Source organism: Larus michahellis, chromosome 5, assembly GCF_964199755.1.
Source record: "Larus michahellis chromosome 5, bLarMic1.1, whole genome shotgun sequence".
NCBI lineage: Eukaryota > Metazoa > Chordata > Aves > Charadriiformes > Laridae > Larus > Larus michahellis.
In genome coordinates, this window is record NC_133900.1 from 47,686,401 (window position 1) to 47,710,144 (window position 23,744).

Genomic DNA, 23,744 nt, shown 5'->3' on the forward strand with positions numbered 1-23,744 from the left:
GGATTTAAGGGCGGGGGGGGGGGGGGAGGTAAAAGGCCTGTGTGAAGCTCGATAAATGCCTATAGGGCTTCCAGGTCAGAATTAGTAAGACCAAACTGGTCTAGGTCTTCTGAGCTGTCATTGGCACATCTGATCTCCTACCAGCCAGGAGACAGATACAGCCAGGACTGTGCAGAGCAGTGGTCTCCAGATGGACTGTGGACCTTAGCAGACCCTCTAAGTCTTTTGAAAACCACCCTCAGGCTTGTCATCAAGCTTTCAGTTTGGCTGAAAATACTGTAGAAGTAGGATGTTTTTGTAGTCTATCTACTAAGGCCCATGGACATCACACACTTTTCTGGTGCATCACCCTGTCTATAACATCTGTAGTGACAGCCAAAAAAAACCCAACAAAACAAAGCAAAAAATTAAACCATTCCTACAGAATAACACTGTCTGCTGGATACACACACTTACTCTGTTTGAGGCAAAAAGGGGAGAAGGTTGAATTGCAGATGACAGAAGTTGTCACTTAGGGTAGGATTCATTTGTCCACATTTAGATTAGCATGACCTACTTTCAGGTGTCTACCTGCAATAAGAGGAACTGCAGTCTAGAAAGAGAGCTGAGACAAATGGATATGTGTGTTGTAAATATCTGAAGTTATCGGAGCAGTGAGACAGAAACAGGAGTGATAGGAGAACATGAACAAATCAGTGTTTCACATCGTTATACCCAGAGAGGTTCATTTGCAGATCAGGAGCCGTCCTGTTGCCCTGTGTGTTCTTTTTGTCCCCGTGGCCCCATGGATGCACCTGCATCCACCACTCTACTGCATAGATTTGGCTTTCTCTCAGGCCTTCCCTGTCCCTGATGAAAGGTACTTTGGTGTCAAACTGGTACCAGAAGACTCCTGGAGAGTTTTCCTGGCTTTGCGCAGCCTTGTCCCCATGATCAAGATTTGCACCAGCCCTGGAGCCTTGCTGCTGCCTGCACAGGCAGTTGCACCAGGATGAGGTGAGCTTGGCGAGGTCTCACCTGCAGCCTCTGTCATTCTGCCAGGGGCTCCACAAAAGCAAGACGCTGGAGAAACAGAGAGATGAACTGGGCTCTCGGTCTCTATTTTGTACATACTTCCAACGCAGTAAAAAAAACCTCCAGAAGCTGCAGCTTAGTCCTTTCAGCAGGTCTTCGGCTGCAGCTCAGAGCTGTTAACTCATGATGACAACAATTGTCAGCTCCTATTAAGATTAGGATAAAGGCTTTATCAGGCAAATTGGTGTGGATGCTGCTGCCCTAATGTTATTTTAAGTGACTCCTCCTCCATTACTGGGAGATTTGTGAAAGACAGGGGCTACTGGTCCAAAGCCGAGCCGCTGGGATTCAGATTCCGGCTGCTAATCCTCTTCTCACAAAGAAACCTCCCCTCTGTAGGAATCATGTCCTGCTTCTCAACAGCCTGCGTGATTATTCCATTTCCTTTCAGTGGACAGCATGTTTCAACACTTATTAAATTGCTGTTTCTCTCAGCAGGGTCTGGGAGCCTGTTCTATTGCATCCCAAGAAGCACAAATCTCCCCCTGTGTTGGTGATAGCTGGTATCTGATCAATAGCAATGCAATCTTCTCTGCTGAGTTTTAAAGGCGCTTGGTTGGGCTAAAAATCAGTAAGAGTCATTTGATTCCCTTGGAGGGATGCTCTCTTACACCACCTGAAGATCTGGTCTCCATATTCTCTTTACTTTATACAATTCAGACCTTTCAGACACTCATTTAATAGCAGCAAGAGCACAGGATTTTGAAACGGCTGGGTCGGGATATCTTTTGTCATTGCTGTTTTTGTAAGTGCTTCATAGGTAAAAGAGCCACTGAAGTAGCTGTAATGTGTGATGCCAGGAAAAAAGCTTTCTTTTGAATAGCATCCAAAATCCTCAGCTATCTACCCAAGCCTGTAGAGCTGCCCTGTAACAATGGTTCCTCTGTAGGTGGGTTGCTTGGGTGTTTTTGGCACAAGAGGAGCTCAGCGTTAGCCTCTCTGATGAGAGCATGCGTCCTGGGTCAGATCAAATAGCTTGCCTATCCGCTGTCCCACAGGATGTCTAAGACTGATGCCCTGAAAAGGCTTGCAGGACAGGGCTAGCATGAAGGTATGGCCTCATAAGGTATTTTGAGGTACGCTCTCAAAAGCTGTCTCGGCCTCCAGAAATTCGGAGTTCAGGGAGCTAGTTGAGTTTGGTGACATTCAACGCGAAGATAGTTCAGTGTCGTGGGCACTGCGTGCTGGAGGTGTCTCTGACGTCTGGTTTTATTACCCAAGTAGTTCTCTGTGAGCTTGTCTCTCAAACAAGGAAGAAGGGATGGCGGATGTTGAGATGTCTGCAGCAGCCTTCCTATGGCTGCTTCAGTAGCCTGTTAGGATATTTGGTGCTCACACAGAGGGCACAGAGTAGGGATGATCCACAGAAACTAATGAGACCCTTTCAGTAGTTGCAGGTACTCATGACAGCCTTTGGATAACCGACTGGCTCAGACCCATGGAGCCATCTCCCCTCACCCACAGCAAAGCTGTGCCAACTCCAAGCTGATCTGCTGGGCACCTCTGAGGAGAGGCAGGGTGTGACGGGAGGCCTCTTGAGAGGCTGAATGCGTAATGGATTGGGGTTTTGGGACCTGCATCATTAGGGACACTGGGTGGGTAGCCTGTGGATCCTTCTGGACCAAATGATTCCAGGCATTCACAGCCGAAAATCCACCTCATGCACCACCAGCATCTCTGTTCCCTGGTACACCGAGGTAGCAGCAGCCCCTTGTCCTGCCTCCACCCCAGGGAGGATGAGTTGCTCCAGAGCCACTGGGGATTAACCCACAGCTGCTTCCACTGGGCTGTCTTCTGCTGTGCTTTGCTGAGAGCTTTATCACTGCTGAGTAATACAGAGAATTACTCGTGGCAAGGCATCACTGGTGACTTCATTCTAGGCACCTACCTTCATTTTGCTGTTGAAGCCCTTGCTCTGCTGAAGATGGGAAGGGCAGCTCGATTGTTTCTGACAGAAGCAGTTCTTCCTCTCTGTTGCCATTACAAATGCCCTATTTCTTGGCATTTGGCCAGCTGGGAGAGTTGTTCTGGCTTTCAGCCAGCGCGGGAGGTGCTGCGTATTGGGCTGCCCGTGGTAGGGAGAGCTAGGCTGCTGAATAATACAGGGCTGGAAATCCTCATGCAGATGGATTAGAGGCTGTTTCCATTAAAATCCTGCCTGCCTCTCCACTTCACAGCATAAATATTGGTGGTGTGAGTGGCAGGATATTGAGGGTTTAGGAGAAATGCTCAGTAAACCTAGGCAAAACTTGTATCCCTGTTTAGCAGACTGGGCAACGGCTGCTTATGTGCAAAACTGAAAGCTGAAGTGCTGCAGAAAGTTAGATGAGGCAAAAAGCAGAGACCAGGGGCCGAAAACCAGCAGCAGGCTTTCAGACCCACACTTTTGTGGGCAGAGAGCACAGAAGACCCAAAACCAGGCTGGTGTGTTTAGGACCTGGCAGACAGGGAAGGCAAAACACCATCCAAACAGCACTATGACAGTTTGACACAAGGATTGGAGGTGGGCAGCCACCAGGATAAAAATTGGCTCCCGGGCATGAGCTGCTGGCAGCCTTTTTGGGCAGAGAGGGGCAAGCAGTACTGCCAGCGTGGGCACCCACATCCTGCTCGGCTCAGGTTGCTAATGCACATCCCGGATTGCCACGAAAACTCGAGCACGTGGTCGGTACCTGGCCCCCCCGCCGTGCCGGATAACTTTCTGACCCCCAGCACGCTGCACAGAAGCTAAAGCCGGCAAGCAATTTTAGACTTGCCAAAACAAAGGCCTAAGATTTTGCTTTAAACTCCTTTAGAGGTCAGGAATAGAGCGGTCCCTGTAGGCCGTGACACCGACATCAGCAGGAGGGCTTGTAAGTGTTACACAGGACTCCTGCTTTCCCCTTCCACCTCTCTCCCAACAAAAATAAAACCTGACATAAACACCAGATGAAATAGTGTTAAGGTCGCAAAGCACGAACCTGGGAAATGCTGCCTGCGAGGCTGGCTGTGTAATCTGCATCCCCTCCTCTACCGTACGTACGATGCAAACTTTAACTGCTGATCACACACTGCTTTTTCCATCTACTTCCTATTGCAGAGTACCACAGCAAGACAATTTCCAGAACAAAAGCCTTACCACAAATTGATAAATACAGGCAAAGCAGGAGATATTCCCTTAACCTTATTCTTGGAAATAGCTGAACAATTTCTGTAGATGAGGTCAATCTGAGGTAAAGCGTCCTGCGTAGAAAATGTTAGACTATCTGGTTTCAGCTTTGCAAAGTTATAAGTTACTGCAAATAAGCTCTTGTAGTAGAAAGTGTCAGGCAGCCTGAACTATTGGTATTTGTGCTTGCTCTATGTATGAAATCCATGTTTACATGGCACAGCTCAACTTCTTGGGCTCCTCAACAGTTGTCTAAGAATTTATTAAAGCAGCTTTTCACTGGTGAAATCAGAATCCATAATCAGATCCTTGAAAAGGAGTAATTTTTGATTGTCTTCCATCAACCCCAACCCTCGTTTAATTGGAGCATTACAAGCCAATTTTTTTGTTTCCTGAGACAGGTCCTTTCCTCTTCCCACACTGTTCAGCGAGAGAAATTGCCTTGACATGCTGTGGGACGTCCTCTTGGTGGCCAAGGGATGGTTTATCATGCTCTGGAATCAGCTAGCCCATGACAGGCTCGCAACAAGAAAGAGCCAAAGGTCTTCATGCTACAGGTCCTAACGCAGCAGACCTCCTTCACTGTACTTTCAGCATGGTGCACGACAAAAGGTAACAGGGAAGGGAAGCTGTAAACGTTCCTTGAGAAGAGATGCACTGAGAGTTGTTAAATGCATAGGAAGTCTGTCTGGTTTGCAAAGTCACAAGGGGCTGGACACTGGGATTGCACACAGGAGAGGTCCTGTCATGGTATTGCCAAGTTCTCACAGACCTTGAAAGGAAAGATGCTGCAAGGAATATTTCTTGCTCAGAGCAAAATCCTTTTGCCCCTTCTACAAGGACTGCAACGGAGAAGTGGAAAATCACTCCATCTGACCAGCTAAATATCTTATCTGCCTTTCCTTCCTCCACCGAAATGCTGCCCATGGATGTTAGCGGGTCTGGCCTCAAAACACCTTGATGATCGGAGGCAGCATTGTCCTTTTGGATGAAGAAAGAGAAGCCCCAGGGTGAATAAGTGCTGGAATTCAACCAGCCCTTTTGAAGATCTGGCTCTTCATGTCACAGTGGGAGTTGCCAGATGCCTCATAGTCAGGAGAAAACCTGGCTCTTTTTTTTGGAGGGGGTGTTTCTAACAGGAGCTGAGCTCTTTGAAATCTCTGGCCTGATCCAACTTGTTAAAAAAATCACATGCAGCTGAGACAGAGCAACGTTTTGTAACTCTTTCCCAAGTCTAGTGACTGAAGGCGATGAGAAGTTCTCTCCTTGGGAAAATTGCCCCTTTCCAAGGGCCTGCAATAGATGGGGAAACGGCTCCCATCCCAGCGGTGGCTTGGGAAGTGGAAAGTGTAAGAGATTTAGTCTGCTGTCGAAGGCACCTTTTACCCACCAGCTGGTGAGGAACATTTGCCTGGAAGAGATTTAAAGGCGCTGGGCAGGATGCTTCCCAGACCTGACCTGACCTGACCTCACCCAGCCTTGACCATCTCTCCTGAAGGTGCTGATCTCCCTCCAGTGACTAGAAAGGGAGTTTACATTAGTTTGAACTGAACTCCTAAATTTCAGTTGGCAAAAAAAATGATCAAGTGAGCCTTCACTTCTGAACTCTTTTTTCTTAAGTCTTGAAGCTTCTTGAAAGCAAAAGTACCAATACTTTAAGGTGGTAAATGGATGGATTCTGGTAATGATATGTTTGATGGCTTGCCGTTGATTCTGGACTGAGAAATAAAGAAAGAAGGATAACAGACTGGAAACCTGTGAACCACCTCTGTACGTGATGATGTGCAAATGTAGGCTGAGTGCTCTTTCTGCTCTCAAGTGGGCTTGACTCACCATTTTATGAACCGTAGACTAATGTCCAATCTTCTTGTTAAGCTAGTCCAGACAAGAAGTGATATTTCTGCATCAAAAATTCACTGCTCCACTCTTCCCCCACGGTAAATCTTTGACCCACATTTCTGATGGTCTTTTAAAATATGAAGATACCAAACGTCTACCAAGGATTTTAAACACTCAAGCCCTTAGGGAACAAAGATCTCTGGCAATGTTGCAAAAGAGGGACTCATCTGGCATGTGAGAACTGAATGGGAGCACTGTCACTCACTGCCTGGTTGATCTGGGCTTGCCAAGAGAGGGAAGTTTTGCAATCACTATAGCGGTACCAGGGCTGGGGTGGTGGTGGTGAGGGTGAAGCGTGGAGAAGGATCTTTTGCAACCAGTTTAAGTTACTGGCTAGGGGGAATTTAACGGTGGCTACTTTTCACTTGACTTTTACATGGACTTTAATGAGAAGCTTCCACACAGGACTCAGCTGGGCCTAGTGCGCATCTGCACAACACCAGGTCATTCGTCAGGACTGTGGTCTTTGCAGCCAGTTTAGTATTCATGGAGAAGTAGAATCCAAACTTGGGACTCCAGTTTAGAGACATGGGCACATGGAGAGCTTAAAACACTTCTGGATCTGGAGAGCCAGCTAAACAGCTCAGCAGACATAGCCCACAAAACATGTATAGAGACACCAGGCCCAATACAACCACTCAACATGAATTGACACACCAGGTGTCAGACCTACTGAGGAACTGGCCAGGATCTGAGCTCCAGATCCTGGGATCTATCCACACTTACGGGATGCAAGACTGTTTTCCGAGAAGCAGAGGTTGCAAAAGACCTAAAAGGCACAATAGATAATTAACTGAAACGGGGCTCTGCCTGGGGCTAAGTGGGCTTATGCCATCCTTGGCCTTATAAACAATGGATGCTTTAGTGAAAAAAAAGGAGGCTGTAGCACCTCTTCTTTTGGCAGCACTTCAAAACCCGCAGGAAGACTGTGTCCAGACTGGGATCAACAGTTGACTGGAGAGGGTTCAGAGAAGAGCCAAGAAAATGCTTAAAGGATTGGGAACCTGCTTGTTGTGAGAATCGCCAGGATCTCACCGTGTTTAGCTTAACAAAGAGAGGATTAAGGAGTGTCTTTATGTCAGCTCATGAATGTCTGCATGGACAACAGAAATCGATGACAGAGGCTTTATGGTCCTGCAGACAAAAGCATGTTAGACTCCTGTTAGAGTGAGTGGCTGGAAGTTCGAGCTAGACAAATCAGACCAGAAAAAGATGCAATTTTTTTAACAGTGAGGATAATTGATCATAGGAGCAGCAGACAAAGGCTGTGCTGCGCTCTCCATCACTAGCAATATTTGTACTGAGGCGGGCTGCGTTTCAAAAGGAGGGGTTCTTGTCTGATCGGTTTGATCACAATTATTGGATCTGAGGTGGGAATTAGCGTACAAAGCTCATGGGCAAGACTGACCAGTAGGTCAGAGAAAATTATCGCAATGGATTTTTTCATGCTTTTCTGAAAAATCTATGAAGTCCCAAATGCAGCTGAGTTTTTTTGGAGGGGAGGTAATAGGGAATTGAGTCAGTTATAAGCTGTTACGGATAGTGCAGCAGAGCAGAATAAATCACCATAATCAAAACAGAGCTGCCTTATGACACTGAAATCTGAACAATGAGCCTTCACATAAATCCACTCCACTTATTAGGCAGAAAAGCCCAGATAGTCAATATTCACATTAAACATCCATCAAAAAGTGCTTCACAGATTGCAGTCCCATTTGGGAATTTCTCCATTTCATAGTCAATTGAAGCTGTATAGCTGATGATTGCTATTGGATAACACCACATTCATGGGATGTAAAATCACCTGGGGAAGGGATGCTTAGATAAAAGGGGGCAGCTTGGAGCAGCTCTGCTGATATACAGCAGTTGGGGGTCTCATTTCATAGCCAAAGGCGTTACTCCTCTGTAGGACTTTTCTTACCTGTGAGTGTGGCAGATGGTACGTACAAACAGGCAGACATAAACAGGTTCATTCTTGTATTCTTGGCACTTATCGGGAGATGGCATCGCTGTCTCTCAGACTGCTTTTCCTAAGGTAGCAAGAGCTCTCCGTGAAGTCTGCAAGGAGGCAAATTTTCACTTCCAGCAACCAGCCTGCTGAGGAGACACATCAGGGATAGCTGTGAGGAACAGTGGGAAGATCTGGAGCTGGTGGAGGTGATTATATCATACCATGTCAGACCAATGGTTGGAGCCATCCCACCCCAGCAGCACTATGGGGAGCGGGTGGCCACAGGCTGCCCTGAGCTGGCATCCACCCTTCTGGTTGCTGTGCATGGAGGCAGACTGCAAACTTCTCTTCTGTTCTCTCTGCCACATCAGGGAGTGGTTTTAAATGCCAATGGTTTTAAATGACTAATGGAGGTGTCTGACCCAGGGCTAAGGCAAGTCTTCAATGTGAAGAGAGTCAAGCACCTTAGCAGGAGCGAGGGCTGAGCATGTCGCAAATCACAGCTACGACCACCAGTGGACCTGCATCAACCAGGATCTGCCACATCCCATGTTTCAACACAAGCCCAAAAGAGAGAAATGTCATGAAGATGTGGGATGCAGGGGATGTTTTTCTAAGAGACCTAATGCAGGTGAAGAGGTGGATGGAAAAAGGGGTCAGAAAAAAAAAAGGAAAAGTGGAGAAATGGGAAATACAATAATTGGTACCACAAGTAGTGGAAGAAGGCACCACCTCTGTTGTGCATCGCTCAGCACTCTGCCAATGCTGGCAAGTGCTCCAGACCATGTGTCATACAGAGCAATAAGCATTCCTGGAAACTTTTGGTTTTAAGCTCTTTGAACCTCTATTCTCCATTTGTAAGTAGTGATAATGTACTCAAAGGATGCAAAGATTGGTTAATTAATGGGTTGTGACATACTCTGATGCTGTGATAATGAGCACTGCTAGGAAATCTGTGATTAAGGCTCTGGTTCAGTGTATTTTATTTAGATAGCTAACCTGGGGGACTGGATCAGTCCCTGAGGCCATCTGAGCTTTCCACCCCTTTCTGTCACCTGTACCGGGATTTCAGTACTGTGCTTCGGAAATGGATTAGAGCCTCCCCTGAAACCTAAAATGTTGGCATGTCTGTGTATGAGACGGATTACTAATTTACAGTGAATATCCTATAATTGTCCTGATGTGTCTGGGACTCAGTGTCCTCAGCAAGGTCTGAACAGTTTACGGTAGAGAAATCCTGGTGCTATACCCTGCACAAAGAGAGACAAAACCATCGGGTGCCTGGGGAGCACCTGGGAAGCTTAACTACTCCAAGTGATGCACAGCTCTCAGGAAAGGGTGGAAATGTCGCATCATCCTATACCTGTTTCACAACATGCACAGTTATATACATAGAAGGAAGAATCCAGCGGCAAAGACATGCTGAACCCTATGAGACCACAAGCTTGCAGGGCTGACCATTGGGTCTGGGAAAGCCAAGGACAGCTGACAAGGAGCCAAAGCCCAGCCACCAGTGGTACAGCAGGAGGTAGGTGTTTTTGGGCAAGAACCGATCGTGTCTAGCACTTTGCTTTGGGCAGCTGTCGAGGGAGATGAGATGAGACTCACGAGGAATTGGCAACAGGATGGTCCAAAGTAGCCGTGAGTCCTGAGTGCACTGGGAAAGGACAGCAACTAAGGTCAATGGGCAATACATGGACCGGCGCGGCGTGAGGGATGCAGGCTGAGGGCAACATCCTTCCCTTGCCCTTCCCAAGGGGCAGAGCAGGGGCAGAGCGTGACAGGGAGTCAGCATGCCCAAGGGCCCCCATGAGTCACCAGAGCCCTCAAAGGGGTCTCACAGGGAAAACGCCTCCTTGAAGCCGCCTGTGAGTCAGGCCTGCCACCAAGCTGATGATTGGGAGGCTTTGAAGTGATGGAGGATGAAAGCAAAGGCAGAAAATGTCCTTTCTATGTCCTCTCTGCTGACGGCCTCTTCCGCAGGCTCTCTGCCCTGGAAATCATTGTAAGCTTCTCTTGTTATGTGAAAAGACCTAAAAATTTCTCAGTCACCTCCCTTCTGTTTTAATCCTGCCATGAGGACACACAGCACGCAGCGCATGGGGCTCTTGCCACCTTGCAGGGGATGCCCAGGCTGGGGTGGCTGCTGCTTCCCCATCGTGAAGCTTCTGTCTGCATTTTTCATTTGCAGCTGGTGTAGAAAATACCTGTGCCCTGCTCAGGAGGGGATGAACTGTGTGGGGCTTTAGTTCAAGCCCCATCCCTTCAGGCTGCAGAAATACAAGATTAAGAGTGTTAAGGGCATGCCTCACCCCACCAGGCTCGCCCAGGGCTAGAGCAGGAGTCTGGGGCAGAACCAGGTTTTAAAATACTTCTGCTCACATAACTCCTTACCTCCCCTTCTTGCTCCCATTAACAGACCTTCCTTGGTTAATTCCTCCTTTGCACTGGGTTGGTGGATCTTCCAGTTTTCACTTTGTGGAGCTGTTTTTCTTTCATTGATTCTGGTTTTCACTTTGCTGAGGCTTTTCTTTCATTGACTTTTTAAAGTCAAGTCACAGGGGCTTGAGAGAAGATGACTCATCCCCTTTTAGAAGTCCTGGCAGCTCTTATCTCCTCTTTGGCACCAGCTGGGAGGTAGGAAAGAGGGAAGAGGAACAAAAAAAAAAGAAATCAATACATCTTCTGTATGATTTTCCACAGCTCACCTGTTCTCTGTGCTCTCTTTACACTGCCTCTCAGCTGGGGAAGATAAGGTAATTTACTTGGTGGCAATACTTCTGCCCTTTTAGTCTATAAAAGCCTTAATTCATTAGCAGAGGTAAAACACGAACAAACCAGTAGGATGGGAGTAGCTATTTTTTTGGAGCATTTTAGGCTATAAGGAAGGAATCTTTCCTCCCCTTTTCATGTATAAATATATATACAAACACAGACAGTACCGACAAGTATGAGGGTGGTCTAGAAAATCATTATGCCCTCAGAGAAGATGGATAAGATTGACCTTTCAGTGTCTGCTTCAGATGAAAACCAGGATGTAACAGGTGATCGCCTCCAAATAGAGCATGTGGCCTTATGCAACAGGTGGTTAAGTTGATGACTCTTTTCTGCAGGATGTTGCAGGTGCCAAGGGGTTAATTGGGAGCATCCGAGAAAAGAATCAAGGAAGAAAAGATATCAGATGTAGCAAATTAAAGGAAAGCACCACTTCTGTGGAAAACCTGAGATGTGAAGAGCAGGGAGAATAATCTGGAAATGATCACTATGTGCTGGCTGGTTTTCATGCTGTTCCTTTGGCAGCTGCTATTGGTCACTGGGCCAGGTGAGCCTGTGGTCTGGTTCAATTTTGCTGCTGTTGTATATCCTTCCTCATCCCCAGTGAGACCGCATCTCACTTTTATCATTTCCCATTGTATAGGACTTGGTACTGTCACCTAACCAATGCAGTCCTTAACAGAGGGACACAAGTCCCCAGGTGGCGGCCACCAACTGCTTCCAGGGTTGCTGGAAGCAGCAGTGACCTTGATAAGGGGCTGTGCCACACTGCAGGAACTCAGCCTGGACATCCCTGAAATTCAGAAATACCCGTGAGCTGGTACTTCCCATGACTCAGATCAACTCCACAATGCTGCCAGGTGCCTCGCACCATCCTCAGAGTGCAGCTGGCCTCAACTACTATGCAAACATCCTTGACAGGGAATGACAAGCTTTGATGGACGGACTGGAGCCCTGCTACCAATTTTATTTTGAATCTTACAAAGCCATGTTGGGTGATGCTACGAGGAGGATTTTGCAGAGATACCTATATCAGCCAAGAGATGGCTCTTGCCACCAGGATGCAGCAAGAAGCAGGGGAGATGAGGGATGTGGAGGTGAAGTTTCAAGGCCAACAGAGCTTAGCAGAGCACAAAGAGCAGAGGATGAAGATGTGGTTCTTCTGCATCTCAAAACACATCAGCCAATGCTACCACCACACTTAAATGTTGGGGGCAATCAGCAAGTTCATTTGGGGAATTCCTAGCTCAGAAAGTGGTGAAGTCTCTGGGTCCCATATACTGTCCCATCATGCTTTAATGTGCTGCAAGTAAGAAATACATTAAAGGCTCAATCAAGAGGCATCAGTTGCTTCTGCCCTACAACTCATTCCTCTGAGGAACAGTGCCACCATCACCAGGACACAGCTCCTGGCACTGTTTTGAACAGGTCTGGCAAGATAGCGATTTTGGGGGCTGGTGAGGAGGAGAGGGAATCAGGGAGGATGTGTGTTTCGGGGCTGGTGGTTTGGGATCCAACAGGCACTGGACATGAGCCTGGTGCACGGTCTGCTGGTGAAAAGGGGACACTGGATGAGGAGTCCATGTTTGTGGCTCTGCGGGGCCAAGGGAAGATGCACTGAGGGCACACACAGGAAAAAAGTAAGCCCTGAGTCACTAACCTGTTTTTTCCAGATGGTTTAGGTGAGGTGGTATTAGAGAGTTAACTGTCATTTTGGAAAACCATGGGGTAAAAAAAAAAAGTAAATAAGTGCTAACAGTGTCCCCCACTGATCAGCTTTAACTACAAAAGCAGCAGAATTGGTCTTTTAAAGGTCAATCGAAGTGAAAACCTTCGCAGAAAATCTCTTAAATGCTTGAATCCCTCATTTGCTTTGCCTAGGGCTGGCTGCTTTGGGAACCAACCTTCCCCTCTGCCTGTCGAGAGCAGACCCCATTGCTGCTCCGCGGGTGACTGCACCCGTCAAATAGAGCCCTTCACCCCCCTGGGGCAATCTTCCTCAGCAAGCTCCATGGTTGAGGCAGACACTTGGCGGTGCAACATCTTGGACCTATTTCCAGTTCCACCACAGACTCGCCTTTTGCTGGGAGGTAGGAAAGGAGAGATGGGAGGGAGGTGGATTTCCAGAAGGATTTCCTTCCAGGGCCCATTCTGGTTGCAAACTGCCTGTGAAGGGAGAAAAGGCTCCTTCCACCCTCTGAACCGTCTCCAAATAGATGTTCTCAGAGCTGGATGATGGCCTGGGAGTATCGTGGCTCTTACTGCATGCAGCACTTCCTACATGACCTCCCCAGCTTCCTACTGCCTCTGCAAGAAATTGCTGCTCCCATCTGTAAGACTTGGAGTGGAGTTTTACTGTTTTATTTACAATAATAGCAATACTAATGATAATAATACGATGATGGGGAAGATGGAAAAATGTGGGTTTGTTGAAATGTGAGCTGCTTTCCACTGTCTCCTGCTGCTTTTATAGGATTTGGAGTTGGTGGGGCATATTGAAATGCCGCAGCGCTCCTTTTGCATGAAAGCCACAGCTCATGCTCAGCGCTGGCTGGTCACACATGCTGTTTGTTTACAGGAAGAGGTTACTGAGACCCGTTGTGCATTTGTTTTGCTGGAAAAAAGGTCCTTGGTCACAGAAGCTGAAAAACAGAAGAGCTACACCCCTCCGGAGAGCCAGCTGGGAGCGGCGAGCATCCTGGAAGCAGCTGGGAGAGCTGCCTGGTGTGAAGCCACGCATTCTATCAGAGGGTGGGATGTGCCCATGGGGATCACCATCCCTCTTTGGTTTCTGGCTGGAGATAGGCATGCAGTGACTGTGCAGATGTCTGCGGGGAAGTGTTTGCCTGATGGAAGAGATATGCTGATCCTGCAGGAGAAGGGCCTGGCTGGTGCCTTTCCTGAGGAAGGCAGCAGGTCTCATCCCTGCCCTTCCTGGAAACATATCAACCTTGTGCCAAACTCTGTCACTGCTAAACGCCTCTGGGTCCCATCCTGCAGATGAACTGGACTCAGGGTGGTGTGGAGTCTAGATGTGATACCTCCGTGTTTTTGTCAATAGGAATAGGACTTTATTCCTCCACTATGGAGAGGCAGAATCACTCGTATCCCACCCACAGGGATCAAAACCAGGTGACAAGCATATGTTTGTGGCTCTGCAGGACCAAGTAGCTCACACCTATAAGTCAGTCATGTGAAAGCATTCTCCCATGCTTCTTATCCATCAGAAAGCACCTACTTACCCTGACAGCGTCAGGAGGTCCTTGGACACACAGGAGGCGAAGAAGTGTGTTGTGCTGGGAGCCAGGAGCTGCAAGGGTTGGCTCCCAGACTTCTCTTCATCCCTATGGGATGGGGTGCTGCTGCCCTTCCCCACTGACCAGGCATGTCTGGAAGATGTGAAATGTTGGGGCCACGTCTTTAGTTGGCAGAGCCCCAAATGGATTAATCCCTGGCGCAACCCCCCTCACTTAACTTTTTCAATCCATTGGCTTCATTAAGTTAATCCCACCATCAATAAGTTTGTTTGCTAGACGGGCTTTGTGAATAGAGACATTTCACCCCCTTAATGACAAGTCTGCACAGTGCTCCATCTTACAGCCTATGGCAAATGAGAGGGACCAGGCTTCCTAAGAGCTCCAGGAGAAATGGTAACATGTGTAGAGCTGCAAGACTGACAGATAGTATTTGTCCTGGTGCTTTGGGAGTGAGAATAGAGATAGTGACACTTGTCAATCACAGCCATCGCTGACCCGTCATTAGCAGTGATGGGGAAGCAGTGGAAACGCTTTGGAGTGGCAGCACAACAAACAGAGGAGTGGCATCACATTTCCCTCCCCTCTCACTTTTGGGATGATCAGAGGAGGCCAGTAAGTTATAAGAGGTTCCCTCTTCCCTGCCTCTCACTTGTCCTCCTCCTCCCAAGATATTTATAAGGTCTGTGATTTGAAATGGAAAGTAGTATGTCTTAAATAAGCTGCATTTGCTTTTAGTTTGGGTGCAAGGCTGCACACAAAAAGAAAAAAACCAACACATTAATTTAGGTGGAACATATTGTATTGAAATGCTGGATTCTGGCTAGCAGGAGTCTGCAGGTGCTTGTGTAGGGAAAGCTGCCTCTGGGCTTTGCCTCATGGTCTGTGAAAAGAGTACAGTGCCTGGAGCGCCACTGGCTTTGATTATAATGGTGGGTAGAGACTGGTTCAGGCTGGCACTGCAACCCCAGTTTATGCTCCAACTTCCTTCCCAGTTAGTCAGTGTGGCACATCCAAGCCCAACAGGGATTAGATAATTTCATGGACAGCAGGTCCATAAACAGAGATATAGGAAGGGCAGGGATGTCCTCTTGACATCCCCAATACAACAAATGGGGATGCGGGAGGAGTACAGGAGAAGAACTGACAAAAAGGATCTTGGTTCACATCATCTTGCTAAACTGTGTATGTTGTTAGTGCTATGGGAGGCAAACCATGACCTAGATGAACTGCTGGTTTGACTCTCTAGAGCGCAGCATGCTTTAAGCAGTGAAAGTACCAATTGACCAGAACTAGTTACTATTTGGGCTGTAATTCACGTGCTTGGGGCTCATTTCTGGTTTTCCTAGGACCATCCAGCTTGCAGCTTTGGAAAAGTCCTTTAATATTACTATATCTCTATTTTGCACCTCTGTAAATGCAGAAGTATAATAAGGCCTTGCTCTCATAAGGCCTTCCTCCTTCAGGGGATCTCAAAGGACTTTAGAAAGAAGATTGCAATCTTTTCCTCCATGGGGAGGAACACCTATGGCAGTTTCAGTCATGCCAGGGCATTGGCTGGGAGGTTGCTAGCGGGTACAGCCCAAAGTCATACCAGGAGCTGAACAGTCTTTAAGATGTTCCCATGGCCTCACCTTGGATAAATGACCATGGATAAAGGTCCATAACGGACTCATATAGGCATAGCTGCAAGGGACAAGGTGGAATTGGGGGGTGAAAGCTGAACAGAATTTGCCACCTGCCAGTTCATTAAGGAGCCTTGAAGTCAGTGTGCAAAATGGCATTTGTGGTACTTCCTTTGTCAGTTTTACAATGAGGAGAATGAGGGCTGGTGTGCACATCAGTGCAGCCTTTGGGGGACTCCAACAAAGTTAACAAAGAAAGAAACAGCAGGACCGAGGGGCCCTGCCTCCTCCTCTCCTCCCTGGGTTTCTGGAGGACACAGCTTGCAGGGTGTTAGCTCTTACGAGTGGCAGATACACTGATGGCAGTGCAAATAGCATTACTGTTATTCCCAAGGGAGCCTGGGGAGACCCAAAGTCATTGCAAGATATTTCAGGCTGTTCTGGCTGAAGGAGAAATGATGATTCTCTCCTGTCAGTCCAAAAGTCAGAGTTTGTTGTGATCCGGGGTGGAAAAAGGCACCATTAGTGCTTTGACGCCAAGCAGCTGCCAAAACATACTTGTTAGAGAACAGGCTGAGCCCTCCCTTATGTCCTTGAGGGTCTGTACAGGAGACTGGAGGAGCTGGCCCAGCCTGCCAGATTGGATCAGCTGTGGACACCAGTCCCAGATCCCTTCTCCAGCACTGTGCAGGGAAAGAAACATGTCTCTCACCTCAGCTGTCTGCAGCACATCGCATCCCTGCGCTTTCCCCTCCTCCCCTCCCACCTTGGACTGATGTCTCCCAGGTTGGCAGGACTACTTGCATCACACTGGTTTCCAGTGAGTGAGACCAGCTGGAGCTGCCTGGGAAAAGCTGAGCAGGGTACAAAAGAAAGGAGAGGGTGCCATGGGCCTGCCCGTGTGTCTCTATATGTGTGTACAGAGGTCTCTTAAAGTCTAAAGTAGCCGTGATAGTTGTACACCACAGACTTCTGACATGCAAAATGCTCTATTTGCATTAGATGCTTTGCCAAGGTCTACGTTTATAGAGACTGGGTCTCTCAACATAATAAGACTTGCAAATGAAGGTGTGACTCATCCAGATTGTTCTGTTATTTCTTGTTATGATCTCTGGGGTCAGCCCCCACATGAGAGCAAGTTGGCTTAGTGCCGCTGAGCTGCCAGAGCTTGTGGGAAGAGCTTGGGATTGGAACAAGGGGACACTGCTCTGGCTCTGCACCGGGGCAGAGCTTCCTCCTTCAGGTGCCGCGTGTCCCTGCTCTGGACAGTCATGGGTGGATATGAAACTAGGATCTTGGGGAAGGAGCTGGAAGCAAATAAGTGACCGTGTGCTCTGGAGCCAAAAAGACACAGATATGGTCCCCTTTCCACCCTGGACTATGAGGTGAGGATGCTGTGACAGGCTCAGATCTGGGATCCAGGTCCCCAGCAAGTGTGGGAGAAGCCGAAGGAGATACCAGTGAAGCAATTTGGCTGTGAGGGAGAGGGAAGCAGAAGGATGCCCAGAGGCAAGTTACAACAGCTGTCTCGGGAAACGGCTGCAATTTCCATGGCCAGTCCCATGAACCTGGACAGCAAAAGGTGTGCCCAGGCCTCTGCAAAAAAAGCTTGCTAGTCTTCATGAAAACTTACAGTTGCTTTTTAACAGTGTTAAAGCAGGGCCCTCATGGAGGCATTTCCAGCTGCACAAAGCTTTCAGCCAGAAGGGCCACTTAACTGTCCACTGGGGCAGTGAAGCAGAGGCATCCATGGCTGAATTGCCATCCCCAAAGTGAGAGGCTTTTGGGATGCTCAGGGTATGGCAGGGACAAGGCTGTGTTCCTGTGCCAGTGGGATCTCAAGCAGAGCCAGCTTGACTCAGGGAGACTTCACAGCTTGTTTTCCATAAGAAATGAGTGTTGGCGATTATCCTCCGTGTGTCTGTATGTGACTGGCCGTCTCCCCCGACCCACAGCTGCTTCTAAGCCGGTGAGGCAAAGCCTTGGAGCAACAGACTTCATCTGCTGCTGGGTGGTGGGGGTCCCCCAGATGCCCTGTCAGCTTGGTGCCAGCTGTTTGCACATCTGCCCACAGCAACAGCTCAAAGGCAAAGCTTGCCCTGCTTTGGGGAACCAGGCATCCTGCTGCCTGCTCCTCTCCCTCCCCTCATCTCTCCCTGCTCCTGAGATGTTGCAGGAGCCCAGGCGAACGGGTTTGTTTTCCCTGGTTCATGCACATCTCAGCTGACAGCCTTCGAAATGCTGCTGGTTTGACAGAAGTATTAGCCTTGCTGAGGTCTGCCACGGCCTTCAAGGTTATCACTTCATCTCACGGCTAATTAAGAGTGACCCGGTCCATGCCATCACAGGCTGCTGCCATCATTGACAGAGACAAGCGATGATAAAGAATAAACTGGTGTTTAATTAGCCCATGTGTGTCTCTGCAGGTTCTGAGCAGAGGCTGGGGTGGGAACGGGGCAAGGCAGGATGACAGAAGGGCTTTGCTGATATTTGCTTCCCACCACAATGCCCACTTTGGTTTGTCCAGGCTGGAGAAGAGCAGGCAGTGCTTGGAGCAAGCACGGGCTTTATAAAGAGCAGCAAGGAGTTCCACCCAGTGGAGGACAACAAGCCTTTCGAAGGCACCAGTGACCACTGTGCCAGGTAGCTTTGTGGTCAGCCTGCATCTGTCTGAGAGCTTCTTCTGCCTTCATCCCCTTACTTCACTGATTTTGGAGGGCCCTGAGAAAGCGAAATAGCCCTCTGGAGTCAATCAAAGGTGCCTTTAAGCCAGAGCACTGTCTGACCAGCAGATGAATAAGGAGGAAGGTTAAAACAGGCAGAGAATGACCTTTAGGGCTGCTGCATGAGACAAAAGGTAAGTTCAGAGGCAGCCCAGCTCCTGGCTATGAAAGCATTACCCAGGACTGTCATGCTTAGTAGCCACCTTCAACCTTCCCTCCAGAGGCAGAGATGGCCTTTTTGTACTTAATAGCTTTTCACGCACTTCTGTCTGGCCCCATTCTGAACCCCTGTAATAGCATCCACAGCCTCCTGTGTCAAGGAGTTTTGCAGCTCAGCTGGGTAACGAGTGAAGTGTTGCCTCCTTTGACTGGTTTTGCATCTACCAGGGGATTTCTCCTCTGTCTCAGGAGGGACATGCCTTTGGATTCATAATGAACTTGATCCTTCTGGCCAGCTGTGGTATCTGGATCTACATGGTGGCAGCAGGCCCCTTTTTGATGACCGATTTTCCTCTGAGGGTTTATTTCCTGGTCAGTGAGAGGCAGTAGCCATGGTATTCCTTGGTCTCAGTAAACTTGTGGATAGGAGGGACATTGATGACCAGCCAAAGACTTGAGATCATGCAGTGATAGGTATCAGCAGAGAAATGGTCTCCTCTACTCTGTTCTTAGTGGTCTGGCCACCCTGGCAGCATTACACAGTCTGACAGCATCTGTCTGCCTGTGATGGATATACGTCGGTCTGGGGTTCAGGTCAGCCCAGATAGGGAGCAAAACTTTTTGCTTCATCGTCTGGGTCAGGCTGCATCCTACAACTGTCAGCTTGATTTCATTTCGGGGAAGAAAACCCTTTGTCACTCGACCCTTTTCAGCTCCCTCAAAAGAAGAATCACGTCTATGGGGAGAGCACAAATTAGCAGCCTCAAAATCTCAGACAAAAAAGCGGTCCAGGCTGCTGCAAAGAGTCAATCGCTGTGCTCCGAGCCTGCTGGTTGCCAGCTAAGGCCAGGTCAGCACTTGAGATTTCAGGCTTGCCCAGGTAAAACAAGTGGCCCAGCAAGCCCAGTGATCTCCCTGCCTGCAGCAGACCTGAGGTAGGCTAGAGGTGAGCTTTGCTCTGCACTGTGTCTCCTGAGTGGAGCCACCCACCAGGGAAGCAAAAGGGAGGAAAAGGGTTGCAAAGCTGACATTCACCAACTGCGGTGAAGATCCTCTCAGTTTGGACATGGGCTCTCCACATCCCTTTCCAGTGATTTGGCTCAACAAAATTTTTAGCCATCCCCAGTACCTCACTGTGGCCATTCTTGTTTTTCAGTGTCATTTGCAGTTTGGGATCCATAGCTGTCATGAGTCAGTCAGGGACAAGGTCACCCTTCCACCTTGCACGTGGCAGGAAGAAAGGCATGTGGGGTGAGTCCTCAGCTTTGTCCACTTTGGGGGCAAAGGAGGTTGTCTTCCTATAAGGAGATAAGCACACTGGGTATCCTTGAAGTCCTAAATATACTCTTCAAAGGGAGGCTTTTGTGCCTGCCAGGCTCCCCACCAGCATGGCTCCTTTTGATTCCTATTCCTCCCTGACCCACCTCGGGCAGTGCTGTCCTTGTTCCCCTGTGTGACAATGTGCTGCAGTTCTGGGGATGGTGATCAGAGATTTCTGCAGTTGCTTGTACTCAGTGCAGAGTGGATGCTCTGGGCTTTGAACTGACTTTGCCTGCCAAGCGTAGGTTGCTGAAAAGCAGAGCAAGGAGTTTGAAGGGTGAATCCTGGCAGTCTCACCCACCAGCTCCTCTTCTCTCCTGACTGGAGGTCCCTTGCAAGCTGCCACACTTCTGCAAGAAAACTACAATGAGCAAACTTAACAAAAAGAGAGAAAACCTGCCCCACTGAGTAGTCTTAGTAACTTGAGTTAGTCTGGAAGGCAATTTTTATTTTTTCATTTGTTTTTTTTTTTTTTTTTGCAGTCATGGGAGAGATTGGGCTTTGGTTTGCTGACCTTTAGGGACTTGAGCTACAAGGACACGGAGCTGCTACCAGTCGGCTGTGTCAGTCTGCCCCTGATCTGTCTGTCCTTTGGGTCTTGCTGACCCAGGCTGCTGAATGTCCTGCCTAGAGAGCCAACAACCAGCCTGGCCTCAAACGGGGCATGCCTCAGGCTCTGGGACTACTGGCTGTGCTCTGGGCATTTTGTACCCTGAGACCTTCAGGTCTTTGGTGACCTCTCCCTATGCTGGGAATCCAGGCATCACCAGTCAAAGGTAGGAGTGAACTGGCTGTCATGGGCACATTTTACAGGGAGGTAGAAAGGTAGAGGTAGAAAGACTAAAGATTGGGCTCTTCCAGCATGCTTTGAGTTCATCTTCATTTCATGGATGGAAGAATGTGTTACAAATGAGGAGATCTGGATCCCTGAGAGGATCTCAAGATTTCTGTCCACAGTCCATCCCCTACAAAGGTTGCACTGAGATACAGCCTTGATCTCCCCAGCCACTGGATCTGTGCTGCCCCACTGAACAGATGACCAGGTCCATGACCAGAGTGGGGGGACACCAGGTTTGATGAGCACTTCTAGCCTTAGGGAATGATGAAAGGTTCTCTAAGATTGGGTTCCTCCTTTCCAAGCAACCACTTTGACGTGGTCCTGTCTGAGAATCAATGAGAATAACAGCCATTGCAAGAGCAAACCAGTACCTCTGTGACCTAGTGAAAGACAAACACTAATATCACTAGACAACTCCACTCAAGAAAGACACAGCAAAATTCGTGACGCTGGCCATGGGAAAAAAAGCAACAACCCATGACGGAAGATTGCCTGGTACTCGACAGAGTTAAAATCTCCAGGCAAAATTTTCAGCTTTCTGATTTTTTTTTCCCTCCCTCTAATAAACGTCAACCAATTATAGGTACGATTAGCCAGATAAAAACTGCTGGCTCAGGCATGGCTTTCAGACATACCGGTTTCCAGATCCTCGTCACTTCAGCTTGCTCCAGCTGCCACAAAAGCAAATGAGCTGACAGCTTCAGAATTAGAAACCCTCTGCCACCTTCTCTTTGCTGGAAGCAGTGAAAGCCTTTTGTGGAGAGAGATGTGAAAAAAAAGTGATTTTTTTTTTTTTTGCATCCTAGTGTAATTCGGGTTCCAAAATTAGGAGACCACCTTGAAAACACACAGAGCTGGAGAGCTTCCAAAACTGGTTTGAGAGCAGAGCGGATAAGTGTGGCAGCAGATACCTTCAGCAATTACGAAACTGTTTAGATTTTTAACATTTAGTGCCCTAATTCTCAGAGGATGTCTGGGGCTTTTTTTCCTAAAAATCTTAGGAAAGCATCTATAACATTTTGTAGTCATTAATCTTCACTTCAGTAAGCCAGCAGAAAGCCAGTCCAGGAGAAAGAAAGGACTAGTTTTCAACAGCTCAGCACACAACATCACACGTATTCTTATTTTGGGAAGAGCCTGGAGGTCCACGCCAGCCCTGACGGCACTTGAAGAAAAAAGCAAGAGGGAAATATTTGGCACAGCTTAGTTGTTTTCTCATAAAGTCCTTCCAAAGGCTGAAGGGAGCTGGATTAATGGCCTGGCAGGGGAAGTTTGGAGAGGAGGACCACAATGTACCAGTGGTTTCTTCAGTTCCACCACCCACCACTCCTCACCCCACACCCGCTTTGCACCTCTGCAGCTGTGACCACTAGTGCCAGCGGCTGCTTCTCCAAATACCCTCTGTCATACCTCCTTCAGGTATCTTGGTGCCTCCCAGACCCTGCCCTTCATCATTGCCTCCTCACCTCCTCATGCTCCCTGCATTCCTGGCTTTGGCATCTTTCTTGTAGATACCAAAGTAAGTGTCTGCTAGGACTGTCAGGTCCTGCTTTGCTTCATGCATTGCCATTTCCGACACCTCCCATGGACACAGTCAGTAACTCCTTAAGCTGTGCTTGTTTCCCGTTCTCCACACCTCTGAGAGCAGCTGAAAGAGCAGCTGAAGGAAAGAGGAAGGAGAAGGGACTTGATGAGAATGGAAGAAAAGATAAGAACGAGTAAGGCAGGCTTTATGTGGGAAGCCTCTGTCGCAAAGGCCATGGTATGTAGGTCACCAAGGCACCTGGCAGGCAGACGGGGCATCACTGCTAAGCTGGCAACCCGAATCATAGGCTGTGTGGAGCCATTTGTGCAGCAGCAAGCACAGAGTTACAGGGAGGCAGCGATCACTTCAGCTTAGGTCTGCATCTGACCCTGGGGATAAGTCACTCAGGTTCTTAACACACTTTCCTGTTTCCCTCCAGGTTGGGTTTTACAGGCTGGCGGGTGGATCCTGGGAGAACCCCTGATAGTAATGTGCTACCTGCATTTCTCAAAGGTCCTGCACTTTTTGACGGGAGACACTGCTACAAATTGAGAGATGAAGATGCCCCACAAGTTCACATTTTGCTTTAGTCAAACTCTGAACATTTCCTCAGCTTCAACACATCCCACAGAATTGCTCTGGGGCCAGACCCACGCACTTGGTGCAGCATCTCCCAAATGTGAGAGCAGCAAGCGGGAGGAGAATAAACAGCAACGCAATAGCAGCAAACTAGTAACATGCATGAGCGTTGTAAGCCAGCCCCTGGCCTGAACTTAGAGAAATTCAGAGATCTGGCTGCAAAGTCAGACAAAGGCCCTTCCTGGCAGGCTGTCCTGACTGTTCGCGTTTTCAAAGCACTTCTGCACTGAGTTCGTGGGATGTGAGTGGTGTCATTTTTCCCTGATGGCACCGTCCAGCAATTCTCCAAACAAACAGAACCAGCAAGAGCTCTGGAAAGAAAATGAACTGTGCAGAGGAGAGCAGAGGGGTCTGACTGAGTGAAGACATTTTATTTGGAGAAGGGGATGTGATAAAGCATAACACGTACTCTCCGAAAGCCTCGTGCAGGGGAAAATGTGTGTTTGCATGGGGGTCAATGGTACGTAACTGATAGAGAAAGTGTTTCTAGCCTGGTATTCTAGATACAGACCTGCAGAGATCCTCCATTTAGTTCAGTTGGAAGGGCCTGGGTTGTATTGTGGAAAGAAATTAAATTTGTTCATAAAACTTCGCTGTCTCATGATCAGAGATCTCTGGAGAGCTGACAGGTCTCCTGGCTACCCTCTGCTGTCCTCAGCTGTCCTCAGCCAGTTCAAAGATGGGCTGAAGGATGCCAAGGGCAATGAAGCTCATGCCCAGGCTGTGGACCACTCTTGTGGTCCTCCTGCATCAGAAAAAACACTCTTCCTGTTACCCCTGGAAGCTTTTGCAAATCTTTGCTTAGCAGAATAGT